A 17323-nucleotide genomic window follows, 5' to 3' on the forward strand; every position below is an offset into this window, starting at 1 on the left:
CAGAACCAGATTTTCAAAGGAATTCTGACACAACTAACATTCCAGTATCTAAAACAGATGAGAGTAGTTCCATTTGTTTGTTTTTAGTTGAAGTAGGGCTGGGATTCAAAGGCTCACTATTCAGCCTCCACTGCACTCTTGTCAAGCTTCCCAAGGCATTTCCATAAAACCCTAAATTTTCAAAAATATAGCTAAAAAGTATCTAATAAAAACCCCTGCTTTAGCCATAAAAAATAATTAGATAATATCTTCTGTGGGAACATGGATGGAGCTGGAAGCCATCATCCTTAACAAACTAATGTAGGAACAGAAAACCAAATACCGCATGTTCTCACTTATAAGTGGAAGCTAAATGATAAGACCTTGTGGACATAAGGAGGGGGACAACAGACACTGGGGGCTATTTGAGGGTGGAGGGTGGGAAAGAGTGCCAGAAAAAAGTAACTATTGGGTACTGGGCTTAGTACCTGGATAACAAAATAATATACCAAACCCCCGTGACACAAGTTTACCTATTTAACAAACTTGTACATGTACCACTAAATCTAAAAGTTAAAAAAGTAAAAATACAAAAAAATAAAATCCCTGCTTTAGGGAGGTTGGAGGGGGTGAGGGATACAGAAGCTACATATTGAGTACAATGTACAGTAGTCCAGTGATGGGTGCGCTAAAATTTCAGACTTTACACCACTATACAATTCATCCATGTAACCGGAAACCACTTGTACTCCTAAAGCTATTGAAATAAAAAGCTAGATGAGTTCTCCCACCTTTCTCTCCCCACCAAAATCCTTGCTTTAGATACAATAAAAGTAGGCAATCTGATCTGTGTTCTATATGTGTTAGATGTGTATTACTGGTGAAATAACAAGAGAAAGCAAGATATTTGACTAGTAAAAAGACTAGGAGGCAAGATATATCTAATATATCAAGCAAACCTTTTGCCATGTGACTGAAAGCAAATACACTTCCTAAGACTTCAGTAGTTTTTGGTTATCCTATCTGTAAAATTGGTCAATAACCTTCAGAACAGAAGTCTGGTCCAGATTATCTATATATATCTTTTCCAGATCACTAATCTTTGAATCCAGTTGTGCTTCAACCAAAGAGATGTTCTCCTGAAAATGTTTTTTATTAAGTAAATCACTTTGTCATTTATTAGTTTCTAAGTTATTACCAATGTAACGTTTTGAGGCTGGGCATGGTGGCTCATGCCTGTATTGCCAGCGCTTTGGGAGGCCGAGGTGGGAGGATCACTTGAGGTCAGGAGTTTGAGAACAGCCTGGCCAACATGGCAATACCCCGTCTCTATTAAAAAAAAGTTAGCCGGGTGTGGTGGCACATGTCTGTGATTCCAGCTACTCAGGAGGCTGAGGCATGAGAATCGCTTGAACCTGGGAGGCGGAGGTTGCAGTGAGCTGAGATTGTGCCACTGCACTCCAGCCTGGGCTGCACAGTGAGACTCCGTCTCAAAACAACAAAAATAACATTTGATACCAATCAGAATGGAATTCTTTTTTGTTAAGATTTCTCTTGGCCCCTGATTGTTCATTAGATGTCAAATATTGTGAAAACATTTGATGCAAGGACCTGGGTCACAGGGAGCAATGTCCAAGGGTATCAATGATCAAGATAAGTTTTTCCTACTGTTTTTGTTCCAGTTCAGATACTGCTTTATGTCTTCACTCCTTTGGGTTTTTTGCCCCCCCTTTTTTTTTCTGAATCCAGCCCCTCCCTTTGGAGGGCTGAATTTCTTCTTTACTTATCTTGCCTTTCATCAAGTAGATCCATATGGAGAGATGAAAGCCATTAGTCCTATCCCATGATTCCACATAATGTGAATGAGGCCAGGCATTGGTGCTCGTGCCTGTAGTCCCAGCACTTTGGGAGACTGAGGTGGAAGAACTGCTTTAACCCAGGAGTTTGAGACCAGCCTGGGCCACATGTGGGACCCCACCCTGTCTACAAAAATCAAAATTAGCCAGTTGTGGTGTGCACCTGTGGTCCCAGCTGTCTGGGGAGGCTGAAGCAGGAGGATCCTTTGAGCCTGGGAAGTCGTGGCTGCAGTGAGCCATGATTCCACCACTGCACTCCATTCTGGGTGACAGAGAGAGGCCCTGTCTCAAAAAAAAAGAAAAAAAAAGACACTATCAGTCACACTACCCAATTGCCCAGTCTTGGAGCCTGATAATTGATGCCTTCTCCCTAACCCCAATCTAATCTGTCACCAGTTTCTGTTTTGCCTCTTATGAATTTATCCTCTTTGCTTTGTTTCCACACATTCTAATTAAAGTATCTCTCTTGTAGCCTTGCAGTGGGACTCTTAAGTGGTCTCACCCATTCTGGCATCTCTCCTATCCATACTGCAGGCAGAGGAAGCATTTAGAAAAATACATTTCTTATATTACCCACTTAAAATCCTTTGGTGATGTCTTAATCTGGTCAAAGACAGCTAGCTCATAAGGGGAAACTAGAACCAAATCCTTTTTCCTTCAACCAACTAGGCCTCACACAAAACTTAAACTTAGCAAATATGAGTAAGACAAAAAAACTTCAGATTCAGCGGGGAGAAAAAGCAAATGGCTCCTAGTCCAAGGGACAGAATGGGTTACAGCTCTTAACAAGGCTGGCTGCAGCCTTGGGTAGTGGGGGTGTTAGATTGTAGCATACGGGTGGCATATATGGGTCCCCAGTCAAGGACAGAGCAGTGGTTTTATCAAGGGGTATAACCCTAGTATAAGGTGTAACCCGAGTATCCTACTATGTCAAGAGGGCTGAAAGTTGTTCAGTCACTTTCATAGTGAGTGCATAAGAGTGACCTTTCTGTACTCTATTATTCAGGTCCACATAACTACTTGCATCAAGAGGAGACAAGTAGAGACCCCCACGAGTGTGGCAGCGGGGTAGGGAGGGAGGTGGTTCTGGGTGTACCAAGATAGAGCTCCCGTGGAACAGGAAGGCACGGCCCGTAGTGGCTCTAACCGGGAGAGAGGCAGGGTGGGAAGGCTGACTAAAGTTTAGGGATGGCTGAAGCGGGAAAGGAGGGACGTCGCTGCCTCAGGGAGTAAAGGAGAAAGCAAGAGGTGCCAGGTGCTATTCAAGTAGCTAAGGGGGAAATGGCGACTTTGGAGATCGGGTGGTCTAGTAAAGTATGACTTCTTAGTTAAACCTCGAGAGTGGACAACTAGTGGAGGAAGGGAGGGTGAAGGCAAAGAACACTACTCAGTAACACTCGGTTCAACAGTGGTGCTGTGGACTGTAAAACAGCTACCGAAGAAAGGCAGGGGATTATTTTACCTCGTGCATCCCGGCCCAGGAGGCCGCGCCCTTGGGAAAGCAGGTCTCTAGAAGGGCGTAGCTTTCCGTCACCGGCGTTGCAGACGGGGAACTACTCGACGCGGTAGCTGTACGGCTCTGCGGAAACCTCGGGCGAAGGGTGGGGCGAAGCCGCGAAAGGTGGGGTTTCCGGCGCGGCCAGGACCCAGCTTCCGGCGTCCGTTGGGACGCTGCGGGGATTTTTATCCCGGCTGAGAGGAACCTGCGGCCAGCGTGGCTGGCTGGTTTTGCCGTTAGTGGGGGCGTTTCCTGAGGACGGCGTACGGAGTGTGGGTGAGGAGCTGCTGTGGGACGGAACAGGAAAAAGCGGAATTGGGGCCGGGAGGCTGCAGTTTTTGTGACAGGGTTCGGGAACTACCAGTGGCGCCTACAGGCCGCCCCTCCTCTCAGGCCTGGCCAGCCTGCGGTCTTGCCCTGTGCACATTCCATGCCTTCAGCTAAGGGACCGAACCCTTTGCCTTGGCCCCGCGCGTGCGCACAGCTGGGCTCGAGGCGCACTGTGGGTCTCTCCGGGGCGGATTGTGACACTAGTGTGTCAGTCATTCCTCAAAGCGTGCTCTTGGTCTGTATTTTGGAGCTAGCGTCCCTTCTGGTCAGTGTGGCGTTTGTAAGGCCGTGGTACTTGGGCTAGAACCGAGTGCAGTGACCAGTCTTGAGGCCCCTTCCCAGCCAAGAGATAGAAGGATGGAAGTTGAGTTGGTGCTGAAAGAGTTTGTTGTTGGGGCCTAGTAGCTCTGGACACTGGGATTCATGAGTTAATTCACAGTCTTCGTTGAACGCCTGAATAACACAGTGGGAAAGGCAGCACACTACCTTATGCACAGAGCTTAATGGTTTAGTAGGAGAGGCCCGTACTGGTAACCAGGACAGTGGTAAATGTAGTAGGAACACAGATGGCCCCTAGGGACCCTAGGGGAGAAAAGGAGTTGGACCCAGGGGAGCACGCCAGAGGAAGTGATGGTTATCTGAGACTGAGGGCTGGAGGGATTGGCCAGGAGACGAGGGTGTAGAGGGGCCCGAGTAGTTGCAGACAAAAGTCCCGCAACGAGGGAGGCAAAGTGTAGAGCTCTTGGCCGACTGCAGTACCGTGGAACTTGGGTGCTAGTGGAGACAAGTGAGTTGGAGAGGGTAAACCAGGGCTCTCTCCACCAGTGTTCATTGTTCAGACTATCCAGAGGACAGCGGGGAGACACTGGAAGAATTTTAACTGGGGAGTGGCTGAATAATACCGTCATTTATTGAATGTGTACAGTGGTTCCAGAAAAGTCTGGAACCGTATAGGGAAGGACAGAAAATTTGTACTTCCCAGGAGTTTTAGGAGGCATGTTCTGTAGAGCTCCAGTCTCCCAAGGGAAGATTTGTATTAAAATCTCTTGTTTTAAGTATGTAAGTTTTGAATAATATGCCATAATATATATTTAGGTATGTTTTCTCAAATCCTCAAGTTATACTAACGCTTTAGAACTTTGCATCATATGTATCCTGTGATTTTTGTAGCCCTTGATATATCCATAATTTCCCTCCTTGCTTCTCTCTCCCAGCCCTCCACATACATAACCCAACCTTTCTCTGAGCGGAATACAATTCCCAATTCTTCATAGGTATTACTTTCTTTTTTTTTTTTCTTTTTAATTTTTTATTATACTTTAAGTTGTAGGGTACATGTGCACAATGTGCAGCACACTAACATGTGCCATGTTGGTGTGCTGCACCCATTAACTCGTCATACATTAGATATATGTCCTAATGCTATCCCTCCCGCCCCCCAACCCTACAACAGGCCCCGGTGTGTGATGCTCCCCTTCCTGTGTCCAAGTGTTCTCATTGTTCAGTTCCCACCTATAAGTGAGAACATGCGGTGTTTGGTTTTCTGTTCTTGCGACAGTTTGCTGAGAATGATGATTTCCGACTGTATCCATGTCCCTACAAAGGACATGAACTCATCCTTTTTTGTGGCTGCATCGTATTCCATGGTGTATATGTACCACATTTTCTTAATCCAGTCTGTCTTTGATGGACATTTGGGTTGATTCCAAGTCTTTGCTAGTGTGAATGGTGCCACAGTAAACATACATGTGCATGTTTCTTTATAGCAGCATGATTTATAATCCTTTGGGTACATACCCAGTAATGGAATGGCTGGGTCAAATGATATTTCTACTTCTAGATCCTTGAGGAATCACCACACTGTCTTCCACATGGTTGAACTAGTTTACAGTCCTACCAACAGTGTAAAAGTGTTCCTATTTGTCCACATCCTCTCCAGCACCTGTTGTTTCCTGACTTTTTAATGATTGCCATTCTACCTGTTGTGACATAGTATCTCATTGTGGTTTTGATTTGCATTTCTCTGATGGTGAGTGATGATGAGCATCTTTTCACGTGTCTGTTGGCTGCATAAATGTCTTCTTTTGAGAAGTGTCTTCATATCCTTCACCCACGTTTTGATGGGATTTTTTTTTCTTGTAAATTGGATTGAGTTCTTTGTAGATTCTAGATATTAGCCCTTTGTCAGATGAGTAGATTGCAAAAATTTTCTCCCATTCTGTAGGTTGCCTGTTCGCTCTGATGGTAGTTTCTTTTGCTGTGCAGAAACTCTTTAGTTAAATTAGATCCCATTTGTCAATTTTGGCTTTTGTTACCCTTGCTTTTGGTGTTTTAGACATGAAGTCCTTGCCCATGCCTATGTCCTGAATGGTATTGCCTAGGTTTTCTTCTAGGGTTTTCATGGTTTTAGGTCTAACATTTAAGTCTTTAATCCATCTTGAATTAATTTTTGTATAATGTGTAAGGAAGGGATCCGGTTTCAGCTTGCAACATATGGCTAGCCAGTTTTCCCAGCACCATTTATTAAATAGGGAATCCTTTCCCCATTTCTTGTTTTTGTCAGGTTTGTCAAAGATCAGATGGCTGTAGATGTGTGGTATTATTTCTGAGGACTCTGTTCTGTTCCATTGGTCTATATCTCTGTTTTGGTACCAGTACCATGCTGTTTTGGTTACTGTAGCCTTGTAGTATAGTTTGAAGTCAGGTAGCGTGATGCCTCTAGCTTTGTTCTTTTGGTTTAGGATTGTCTTGGCAATGCGGGCTCTTTTTTGGTTCTATATGAACTTTAAAGCAGTTTTTTCCAATTCTGTGAAGAAAGTCATTGGTAGCTTGATGGGGATGGCATTGAATCTATAAATTACCTTGGGCAGTATGGCCATTTTCACGACATTGATTCTTCCTATCCATGAACATGGAATGTTCTTCCATTTGTTTGTGTCCTCTTTTATTTCATTGAGCAGTGGAGTAGTTCTCCTTGAAGAGGTCCTTTAGATTCCTTGTAAGTTGGATTCGTAGGTATTCTATTTTCTTTGAAGCAGTTGTGAATGGGAGTTCATTCATGATTTCGCTCTCTGTCTGTTATCGGTATATAAGAATGCTTGTGATTTTTGCCCATTGATTTTGTATCCTGAGACTTTGCTGAAGTTGCTTATCAGCTTAAGGAGATTTGGGGCTGAGACGATGGGTCTTTCTAAATATACAATCATGTCATCTGCAAACTGGGACAATTTGACTTCCTCTTTTCCTAATTGAATACCCTTTATTTCTTTCTCCTGCCTGATTGCCCTAGCCAGAACTTCCAACACTATGTTGAATAGGAGTGGTGAGAGGGGCATCCCTGTCTTGTGCCAGTTTTCAAAGGGAATGCTTCCAGTTTTTGCCCATTCAGTATGATATTGGCTGTGGGTTTGTCATAAATAACTCTTATGATTTTGAGATACGTTCCATCAGTACCAAATTTATTAAGAGTTTTTAGCATGAAAGGCTGTGAATTTTGTCAAAGGCCTTTTCCGCATCTATTGAGATAATCATGTGGGATTTGTCTTTGGTTCTGTTTATATGCTGGATCACATTTATTGATTTACGTATGTTGAACCAACCTTGCATCCCAGGGATGAAGCCCACTTGATCATGGTGGATAAGCTTTTTGATGTGCTGCTGGATTCGGTTTGCCAGTATTTTGTTGAGGATTTTTGCATCGATGTCCATCAGGAATATTGGTCGAAAATTCTCTTTTTTTGTTGTGTCTCTGCCAGGCTTGGGTATCAGGATGATGCTGGCCTCAAAAAATGAGTTAGGGAGGGTTCCCTCTTTTTCTATTGATTGGAGTATTTTCAGAAGGAATGATACCAGCTCCTCCTTGTACCTCTGGTAGAATTCGGCTGTGAATCCATCTGGTCCTGGACTTTTTTTGGTTGGTAGGCTATTAATTATTGCCTCAATTTCAGAGCTTGTTATTGGTCTATTCAGGGATTCAACTTCTTCTTGGTCTACTCTTGGGAGAGTGTATGTGTCCAGGAATTTATCTATTTCCTCTAGGTTTTCTAGTTTATTTGCGTAGAGGTGCTTACAGTATTCTCTGATGGTAGCTTGTATTTCTGTGGGGTCGGTGGTGGATATCCCCTTTATCCTTTTTTATTGCATCTATTTGATTCTTCTCCCTTTTCTTCTTTATTAGTCTTGCTAGCAGTCTATCAATTTTGTTGATCTTTTCACAAAACCAGCTCCTGGATTCACTGATTTTTTTGGAGGGTTTTTTGTGTCTCTATCTCCTTCAGTTCTGCTCTGATCTTAGTTATTTCTTGCCTTCTGCTAGCTTTCGAATGTGTTTGCTCTTGCTTCTCTAGTTCTTTTAATTGTGATGTTAGGGTGTCAATTTTAGATCTTTCCAGCTTTCTCTTGTGGGCATTTAGTGCTATAAATTTCCCTCTACACACTGCTTTAAATGTGTCCCAGAGATTCTGGTATGTTGTCTTTTTGTTCTCATTGGTTTCAGAGAACATCTTTATTTCTGCCTTCATTTCGTTTTGTACCCAGTAGTCATTCAGGATAAGGTTGTTCAGTTTCTGTGTAGTTGAGTGGTTTTGAGTGAGTTTCTTAATCCTGAGTTCTAGTTTGATTGCACTGTGGTCTGAGAGACAGTTTGTTATAATTTCTGTTCTTGTACATTTGCTGAGGAGTGCTTTACTTCCAACTATGTGGTCAATTTTGGAATAAGTGTGATGCGGTGCTGAGAAGAATGTATATTCTGTTGATTTGGGGTGGAGAGTTCTGTAGATGTCTATTAGGTCCGCTTGGTGCAGAGCTGAGTTCAGTTCCTGGATATCCTTGTTAACTTTCTGTCTCATTGATCTGTCTAATGTTGACAGTGGGGTGTTAATGTCTCCCATTATTATTGTATGGGCGTCTAAGTCTCTTTGTAAGCCTCTGAGGACTTGCTTTATGAATCTGGGTGCTCCTGTATTGGGTGCATATATATTTAGGATAGTTAACTCTTCTTGTTGAATTGATCCCTTTACCATTATGTAATGGCCTTCTTTGTCTCTTTTGATCTTTGATGGTTTAAAGTCTGTTTTATCAGAGACTAAGATTGCAACGCATGCCTTTTTTTATTTTCCTTTTGCTTGGTAGATCTTCCTCCATCTCTTTATTTTCAGCCTATGTGTGTCTCTGCACGTGAGATGGGTCTCCTGAATACAGCACACTGATGGGTCTTGACCTTTATCCAATTTGCCAGTCTGTGTCTTTTAATTGGAGCATTTAGCTTATTTACATTTAAGGTTAATATTGTTATGTGTGAATTTGATTCTGTCATTATGATGTTAGCTGGTTATTTTGCTCGTTAGTTGATGCAGTTTATTCCCAGCATTGATGGTCTTTACATTTTGGCTTGTTTTTGCAGTGGCTGGTAGCAGTTTTTCCTTTCCATGTTTAGTGCTTCCTTCAGGAGCTGTGGTAGGGCAGGCCTGGTGGTGACAAAATCTCTCAGCATTTGCTTCTCTGCAAAGGATTTTATTTCCCCTTCACTTATGAAACTTAGTTTGGCTGGATATGAAATTCTGGGTTGAAAGTTCTTTTCTTTAAGAATGTTGAATATTGGCCCCCACTGTCTTCTGGCTTGTAGAGTTTCTACCGAGATACCCACTGTTAGTCTGATGGGCTTCCCTTTGTGGGTAACCCGACCTTTCTCTCTGGCTGCCCTTAACAGTTTTTCCTTCATTTCAACTTTGGTGGATCTGACAGTTATATGTCTTGGAGTTGCTCTTCTCGAGGAGTATCTTTGTGGCGTTCTCTGTATTTCCTGAATTTGAATGTTGGCCTGCCTTGCTAGGTTGGGGAAGTTCTCTTGGATAATATCCTGCAGAGTCTTTTCCAACTTGGTTCCATTCTCCCTGTCACTTTCAGGTACACCAGTCAGACGTAGATTTGGTCTTTTCACATAGTCCCGTATTTCTTGGAGGCTTTGTTCATTTCTTTTTACTCTTTTTCCTCTAAACTTCTCTTCTTGCTTCATTTCATCCATTTGATCTTCAATCACTGATACCCTTTCTTCCAGTTGATTGAATTGGTTACTGAAGCTTGTGCATTTGTCACGTAGTTCTTGTTCCATGGTTTTCAGCTATATCAGGTCATTTAAGGACTTCTCTACATTGGGTATTCTAGTTAGCCATTCATCTTATCTTTTTTCAGGGTTTTTAGCTTCTTTGCAGTGGGTTCGAACTTCCTCCTTTAGCTTGGAGAAGTTTGATCGTCTGAAGCCTTCTTCTCTCAACTCGTCAACGTCATTCTCTGTCCAGCTTTCTTCTGTTGCTGGTTAGGAGCTGCGTTTCTTTGGAGGGGGAGATGCACTCTGATTTTTAGGATTTTCAACTTTTCTGCTCTGTTTTTTCCCCATCTTTGTGGTTTTATCTATCTTTGGTCTTTGATGATGGTGACGTACAGATGGGGTTTTGGTGTGGATGTCTTGTCTGTTTGTTAGTTTTTCTTCTAACAGTCAGGACCCTTAGCTGCAGGTCTGTTGGAGTTTGCTTGAGATCCACTCCAGACCCCATTTGCCTGGGTATCAGCAGCGGAGGCTGCAGAAGAGTGAATATTGCTGAACAGCAAATGTTGCTGCCTGATCGTTCCTCTGGAAGCTTCGTCTCAGAGGTGTACCCAGTCGTGTGAGGTGTCAGTCTGCCCCTACTTGGGGGTGTCTCCCAGTTAGGCTACTCGCGGGTCAGGGACCCACTTGAGGAGGCAGTCTTTCTGTTCTCAGATCTCAAACTCTGTGCTGGAAGAACCACTACTCTCTTTAAAGCTATCAGACAAGAATATTTAAATCTGCAGAGGTTTCTGCTGCCTTTTGTCTGGCTATGTCCTGTCCCCAGAGTTGGAGTCTACAGAGGCAGGCAGGCCTCCTTGAGTTGCAGTGGGCTTCACCCAGTTGGAGCTTCCTGGTCACTTTGTTTACCTACTCAAACCTCAGCAGCGGTGGGCGCCCCTCCCCAGCCTTGCTGCTGCCTTGCAGTTAGATCTCAGACTGCTGCACTAGCAATGAGGGAGGCCCCGAGGGCCTGGGACCCTCCGAGCCAGGCATGGGATATAATCTCCTATTGTGCTGTTTGCTAAGACCCTTGCAAAAGCACAGTATTAGGGTGGGAGTGACCCGATTTTCCAGGTGCTGTGTGTCACGGTTTCTCTTGGCTAGGAAGGGGAATTCCCTTCTCCCTTGTGCTTCCCAGGTGAGGTGATGCCTCACCTTGCTTTGGCTCTTGCTCGGTGGGCTGCACCCACCATCCTGCACCCACTGTCCGATATGCCCCAGTGAGATGAACCCGGTACCCTGAAATGCAGAAATCACCCGTCTTCTGTGTTGCTCATGCTGGGAGCTGTAGCCTGGAGCTGTTCCTGTTCGGCCATCTTCAGGTATTACTTTCTTTAATCCTCTTATGAACCATTAGAGTTGTGTTATTCTACGTTACCAGTGAGGAAACTGAGGCAGAAAGGTTAAGAAAGTTGCCCAGGTTCACCTAGCTGGTGAGTGGAGATGTATACCCAGTCTATAAATTTATACAACTCCTTTCTTCTTGTCCTTAACCACTGCCACGGTTGCATTTTAGGGCATAATTTAGGACTGGTAATAGGAGATGCAAAGCAGAGAGGACAATTAAGAAGTTGTTGTCGCTGGGTGCGGTGGCTCACACCTGTAATCCCAACACTTTGGGAGGCGGAGGCGGGTGGATCATGAGGTCAGGAGATTGAGACCATCCTGGCTAACGTGGTGAAACCCCGTCTCTACTAAAAATACAAAAAATTAGCTGGGCGTGGTGGCGGGCACCTGTAGTCCCAGCTGCTTGGGAGGCTGAGGCAGGAGACCGGCCTGAACCCAGGAGTCAGAGCTTGCAGTGAGCCGAGATCACACCACTGCACTCCAGGCTGGGTGACAGAGCGAGTCTCTGTCTCAAAAAAAAAAAAAAAAAAAAAAAAAAAGATGTTGTTGAAATAGTCTAGATGAGAGTTGATTTCAAACTTCAAAAAGGTAGTTTTAAAAATGATGAAGGTAAGTGGATCTAAGATCGTAAAGGAAGTAGAACTGCTGACATAATTTGGCGTCTGGATTGATGGTGCTGCCAACCACTCATAGGGATGGCTGGGAAAGAGCACCTTTGAGGGTGAAAGGACTTGGATTGAGATGTCCCTGAGATATTCAAGCCCGGATGTCCTCTGAAGTATCTGAAGTTCTCCTCTTGGAATGAGAGAATTTGCTTTTCTTCTTTGCATTGAATATGTGCCACTGTCAGTGGTTTATGGCTCTTCTAAGGGGTCTCCCATGTAATTTGTTCCGATTATGAGAGATTGTGGGTATGGACCCAAGATAAACAAAATCAGGCACTACCTTTGAAGCCTTTATAGTTATTTTGAGGGTTATATTAGTATTTTACAATTATATTTTATCAAATACCGGCTTGTAGTTCAGGTAACGAGTATTATACAGGTTCAGACAAGGCTTGGTGGCTCATGCCTGTAATCCCAGCACTTTGGGAGCCCAAGGCGGATAGATCGCTTGAACTCACCGGTTCGAGACCATCCTAGGCAATGTGGTGAAACCCGTCTCTACTAAAAGTACAAAAATTAGCTGGACGTGGTGGTGCACACCTGTGGTTCCAGCTACTTGGGAGGCGGAGGTGAGAGGATGGCTTGAGCCGGGGAGGCAGAGGTTACAGTGAGCTGAGAGATTGTGCCACTGCGGGGAGGCAGAGGTTACAGTGAGCTGAGAGATTGTGCCACTGCGGGGAGGCAGAGGTTACAGTGAGCTGAGAGATTGTGCCACTGCACTCCAGCCTAGGAGATAGAGTCAGATCTTCTCTCCAAAAAAAAAAAAAAGAAAGAAAAGAAAAGAAAAAAGGTTTGGACAAGAAGAGAGGTCAAAGTGATCAAGTTACTGGGACTAACTGAAGAAGTAAGTATATTTTGAGGTATGAATGGGGCATCTCAATTTTATTCTAGGCCTTAGTCAGTCACTCTCAAATATGTGGTGCTCCAGAAGAGCATTTTAGAGTTTAAAAGGTATGTTCTATGGAACTGATGATAGCAAAGAATATAGGCTTTTGAAATGTTTTGGTAACATTAAGCCTGTGTGGATGCTTCAATAAGGATTAAAATGATAGATATTTATTATGATAGTTCCCTGGCTCCAAGTAAATAGTACAATTCTTACTTTCATTGTTTTTCTAGTCTTGTTCGTATTTTGTTCTTTAATCACCTTCAGAGGTAACACTTTTTATTGAATATTAGATGTCTCCTGTAAAAGTTGGATTTTGGGAGAAGCAATTTTAGATTCCTCTGTATATATGAAAAGAAAATGCCTCTTTTTGGTCCATCCTTTTGTGGGGCAGTTTGTGTACTTCAAAGAATTTTTTAACTGTTACGCATCCAAATACAATCCCTAGGAATGGTCTAGTCTTTTGATGAACAAGCTGTTTTCCCTCTCAGGGAGGTAATAGTTGATGCTATTGCTTATATAACCCTTCAATTCAAGGTCACAGTAAAGATCAGAAATAGAATAACGTGGACTTTTACAGAAGGGAGGATTTTGCAGTTGAAACTTGATTAACCACAGCTATTAATATATTTTTTAACCTCTGCAGTCTTCTTTTTCCCTCTTTCATCAGACACATTATGAAAGACAAACAGAATTGGGGATTTACTTAAAATTCAAAATGCCTTAGAGGTGGAGGCTTTTATGCTGAGTGTATAGTAATTGTCTGGACTACTGGACTAATTTAGCTTTTTATAACTATTAAATGTATGAGAAATAACTGACTAAAATATAAGAAGACTCATTTTTTATTGTGCAATATATCATCTGTATAAGAGTATGTAAAACATATATGTTTAAAATAATTATAGTAAAATTAAAAGCACCCATATTCTCATTGTCTAGGTTAAGAAGTAGAGTATTGCCATACCTTAGAGGCTCCCTTTGTGCTCCTCTTGGTTTGCATCTGCTTCCTGCCCTCTGGAGGGTAATTAGTATCCCCACTGTTGTGATAATCATTCCCTTGCTTCTCTTTACGGTTTTATCACCTATGTATGCATCTGTATTTTTGAGTATTATAATATTAAACCATACTATACATATTCTTTTTTGACTTGCTTTTTTCACCCTCTAGGAGATTTCTGAGTTACGTAAAGCGATTTGAATGTAAGTTCTTTCTGCTGCCTTTTTTTTCTGTGTATAAATATACCACAACTTATTTATCCATTCTGGTTTTTGTTGTTGTTGTTGTTGTTTTTACTTTTATCAGTCTTTATTAATCTTTAATTGATCTGCACGTACAGCATGCTGTTGTTTCTACCTAAAACGACTGGGGTCTTGCCTTCTGCTTCCCATAGAGATTCTCCCAAATCCATAGGTCCATAGTCACACACGAGGACAGCTTTGCATGTAACATGAATCTTAAAGCACAGCTCCAGAAACAAGCTCACCTCCTCAAGATCACACACTGCCAGGAAACTTGGGGGCAACCTGCAGAACAAAAAGCTTAGTGTGAAAGCTAAACTGGCCAGGAGCAGTGGCTCATGCCTCTAATCTCAGCACTTTGGGAGGGGAGGCCAAGGGGGCGAATCACCTGAGGTCAGGAGTTCGAGACCAATCTAGCCAACATGGTGAAACCCATCTATACTAAAAATACAAGAAAATTAGCTGGGTGTGATGGCGGGCACCTGTAATCCCAGATACTCGGGAGGTTGAGGCAGGAGAATCGCTTGAACCGGGAGGTGGAGGTTGCCGTGAGCCAAGATCATGCCACTGCACTCCACTTGGGTGACAGAGTGAGACTCCGTCTCAAACAAAACAAAACAAAACATCCATCTACACTGGAAGTTGACACATGGAAGGCGCTTCCAGCCCTGGTCCTGAAACATTATAGGAAAGCTGAGTTGCAGCTTGCAGGTATTGTACTGACCTGCGCTGTCAAAGTCTTTCCAGGTTGGTCTTGCATGCAGTTGGAGATCCCATGGCTACCACCAGCCACAGCCCTTGGAAACATGCTGTATCCATTCTGTTGTTGATGGACATTTATATTGTTTCCATTTTCTGGCTGTTACAAGTGGTGCTGTTATAGATGTCTTTGTTCATGTATCATGGTACACTGTGAAATAATCTCTCAAAGGTATACTTGGAAGTGGAATTGCCAGATCATAGGGTATGGTGATGCCAGACTAATTCCAAAATGCTTGTACAAGTATATTCTTTCACCAGCAGCATATGGGAATTCCTGTTGACAGCCTTTGGTGTTTGCAGTCTTAAATTTTGCGCATCTGTAGGTTGGTGCATTGATCTCACTGTGCGTGAAATTTGTATTTTCCTGATTACCAGTGAGCTTTGAGTATCTTCATTTATTTGCTGTTCAAATTTGCCCCTTTTTTTTTTTTTTTTTTGAGACACAGTCTCGCTCTGTCGCCCAGGCTGAAGTGCAATGGCGTGATCTCGGCCTCACTGCAACCTCCGCCTCCCAGGTTTAAGCAATTCTCCCTCCTCAGCCTCACGAGTAGCTGGAATTCAGATAATTTTAGTATTTGTAGAGACACGGTTTCACCTTGTTGGCTAGGCTGGTCTTGAATGCCTAACCTAGGGTCATCCGCCCACCTTGGCCTCCCAAAGTGCTGGGATTACAGGTGTGAGCCACCGCGTCCGGCCAGATTTGCTCTTTTGTAAAGGATATGTTAAGATCTTTCTATTGGGTCATTCATCTTTTTCTTACTATTTATACTTTATACTTCCTGGAATCTTGTCTTTTCCTACATGTGTTAGAAAAGTAGTTCTTTTTCTATATTTTCACTCTCTTTATGGTACTTTTGAAATACAGTTGAATTTATCTGTCTTTTCTTCAATGGTTTGTGCTTTTCATGTCTCGTTTTAGAAAACCTTTTCTGTCCTCAAGTCATGAAGATACTCTCCTATCTAAAAGTTTAACAGTTTTGCCTTAAACATGTGGTTGTTTAATCTCCTTGGAAAAAGAAATTGTTGTGTATGGTGTGATGTGGGAGTCCAATTTCATTTTTTCTCATACGGATATTCCATGGTTCCAACACCATATTATTGATCATTTTATTTTTTCTTTACTAATCGGAGACACTACTTTTATCATATATGAAATTTCTACACATATTGGGATCTTTTTCTGTATTTTCTGTTCCATTGGTGAGTTTGTCTCCATATGTACTAATACCACACCATTTTAATTAATTACAGGACCTCATTAAGTAAGTCTGGATATTAGGTAAAGCAAGGCCTGCTTTCTTTTTCTTGTTCGGTCTTGGCTGAAGTGTCTTGGCTATACTTGGCCATTTGTACTGGTGTAACCATTTTAGCATCAGCTTATCAAATTCCACAAGACACTTTTTGGGATATTGATTGGAGTTGCATTGAATCTGAGTCTTAACTGTTGCTCCTTTGAAAGTAATTTGTCTTCTCCCTTGGCTGCTTTCAAGATCTTCTCTTTGCCATTGGCGTATAGCGAGGGTTTAGATGTGGATTTATTTTCATTTATCTTGCTTAGAATTCATTGGGCCTTCTGAATGAATCTGTACATTGATAGTCTTTCGTGTGTTTTCTCCTCATATTTTTTATCTTGCCTTTTTTTTTTTTTTTTTTTTTTGAGACGGAGTCTCGTTCTGTCGCCCAGGCTAGAGTGCAGTGGCACGATCTCAGCTCACTGCAAGCTTCGCCTCCCGGTTTCATGCCATTGTCCTGCCTCAGCCTCCCAAGCAGCTGGGACTACAGGTGCCTGCCACCACGCCCGGCTAATTTTTTGTATTTTTAATAGAGACGGGGTTTCACCGTGTTAGCCAGGATGGTCTCGATCTCCTGACCTCGTGATCCGCCCGCTTCGGCCTCCCAAAGTGCTGGGATTACAGGCGTGAGCCACCGCGCCTGGCACCTTTTGTTTTTTAAACATGTAGGCATTATGATAATTACATTAGAAGAATAAGAAGCCCTTATAGGGCTGCTTATGCAGTCTGTTGTTTCTGTAGGTGCTCCCTTACCATGACTTGTTTCCTTAGGTTACTGGCTCATCATTGTTAGAGTTTGATTTGATTTTTTTTTTTTTTTTTTTTTTGAGACAGGGTCTTGCTCTGTTGTCCAAGCTGGAATGCAGTGATGCTATCATAGTTCGCTGCGGCCTTGGACTCCTGAGGCCAAGCAGTCCTCCCACCTTAGCCTCCCAAGTAGCTAGGACTACAGGCCCATGCTACCATGCTTGGCTCTTTGATTTTATTTATGGGATTTCTTTGCTGTTTGGGCTGAAAACTAGTATTTTGAGGGAGGGTTTATATTTGCTATAGCCAGGCACCTGCTAGTCAAGGTCACACTAATTAAAATCTTGAAGTTTTTCTGAGGCTTATCTTAGGTGATGTGAATTTGGTCTGCAAATTGAGCCCAGCGCTGGTTTATGGTTCCAAATTCTCTGCAGCACTTTCTACCTCCCACCCCTTTGGGCCACGTTTCAAAGCAGTTGATTTTCTTGTAGTCAACTGAGACAAGGTAGGGAGGGAGTACCTGGGATAGGTTTATTTCTGGCTCACCCTTACAGTGAGGTCTTGGTTTTTAGGTCAGAGGATCTGTCTCTTCAGATGGGCTCTGAGTTTATATTTTATTCCCTGAAGAGGCTCA

The 17323-nt window shown here is 43.0% G+C and overlaps 1 protein-coding gene and 1 non-coding gene across 4 annotated transcripts in view; one reads left to right on the forward strand and one right to left on the reverse strand.

Moving 5' to 3' along the window:
- The first annotated feature begins 3463 nt into the window (after window positions 1–3463).
- HDHD2 (haloacid dehalogenase like hydrolase domain containing 2) overlaps window positions 3464–17323 on the forward strand; it is a 48767-nt gene continuing 34907 nt past the window's right edge. For 2 of the 3 annotated variants that reach the window (XM_025365071.1, XM_025365068.1), the window contains exon 1: window positions 3464–3609. The gene's annotated coding sequence lies outside the window, so the exon portion shown is untranslated. Of the gene's footprint in view, window positions 3610–4877; window positions 4938–17323 lie in introns of all 3 variants that reach the window. The other variant, XM_025365069.1, reaches the window with a different exon arrangement.
- Window positions 14569–14700, reverse strand: LOC112611751. Its single transcript, XR_003116730.1, has one exon. It is a non-coding gene; the product is annotated as a small nucleolar RNA SNORA44 (small nucleolar RNA).

The sequence above is a fragment of the Theropithecus gelada genome, chromosome 18 (genome assembly GCF_003255815.1).
Source record: "Theropithecus gelada isolate Dixy chromosome 18, Tgel_1.0, whole genome shotgun sequence".
Taxonomy (NCBI): domain Eukaryota; kingdom Metazoa; phylum Chordata; class Mammalia; order Primates; family Cercopithecidae; genus Theropithecus; species Theropithecus gelada.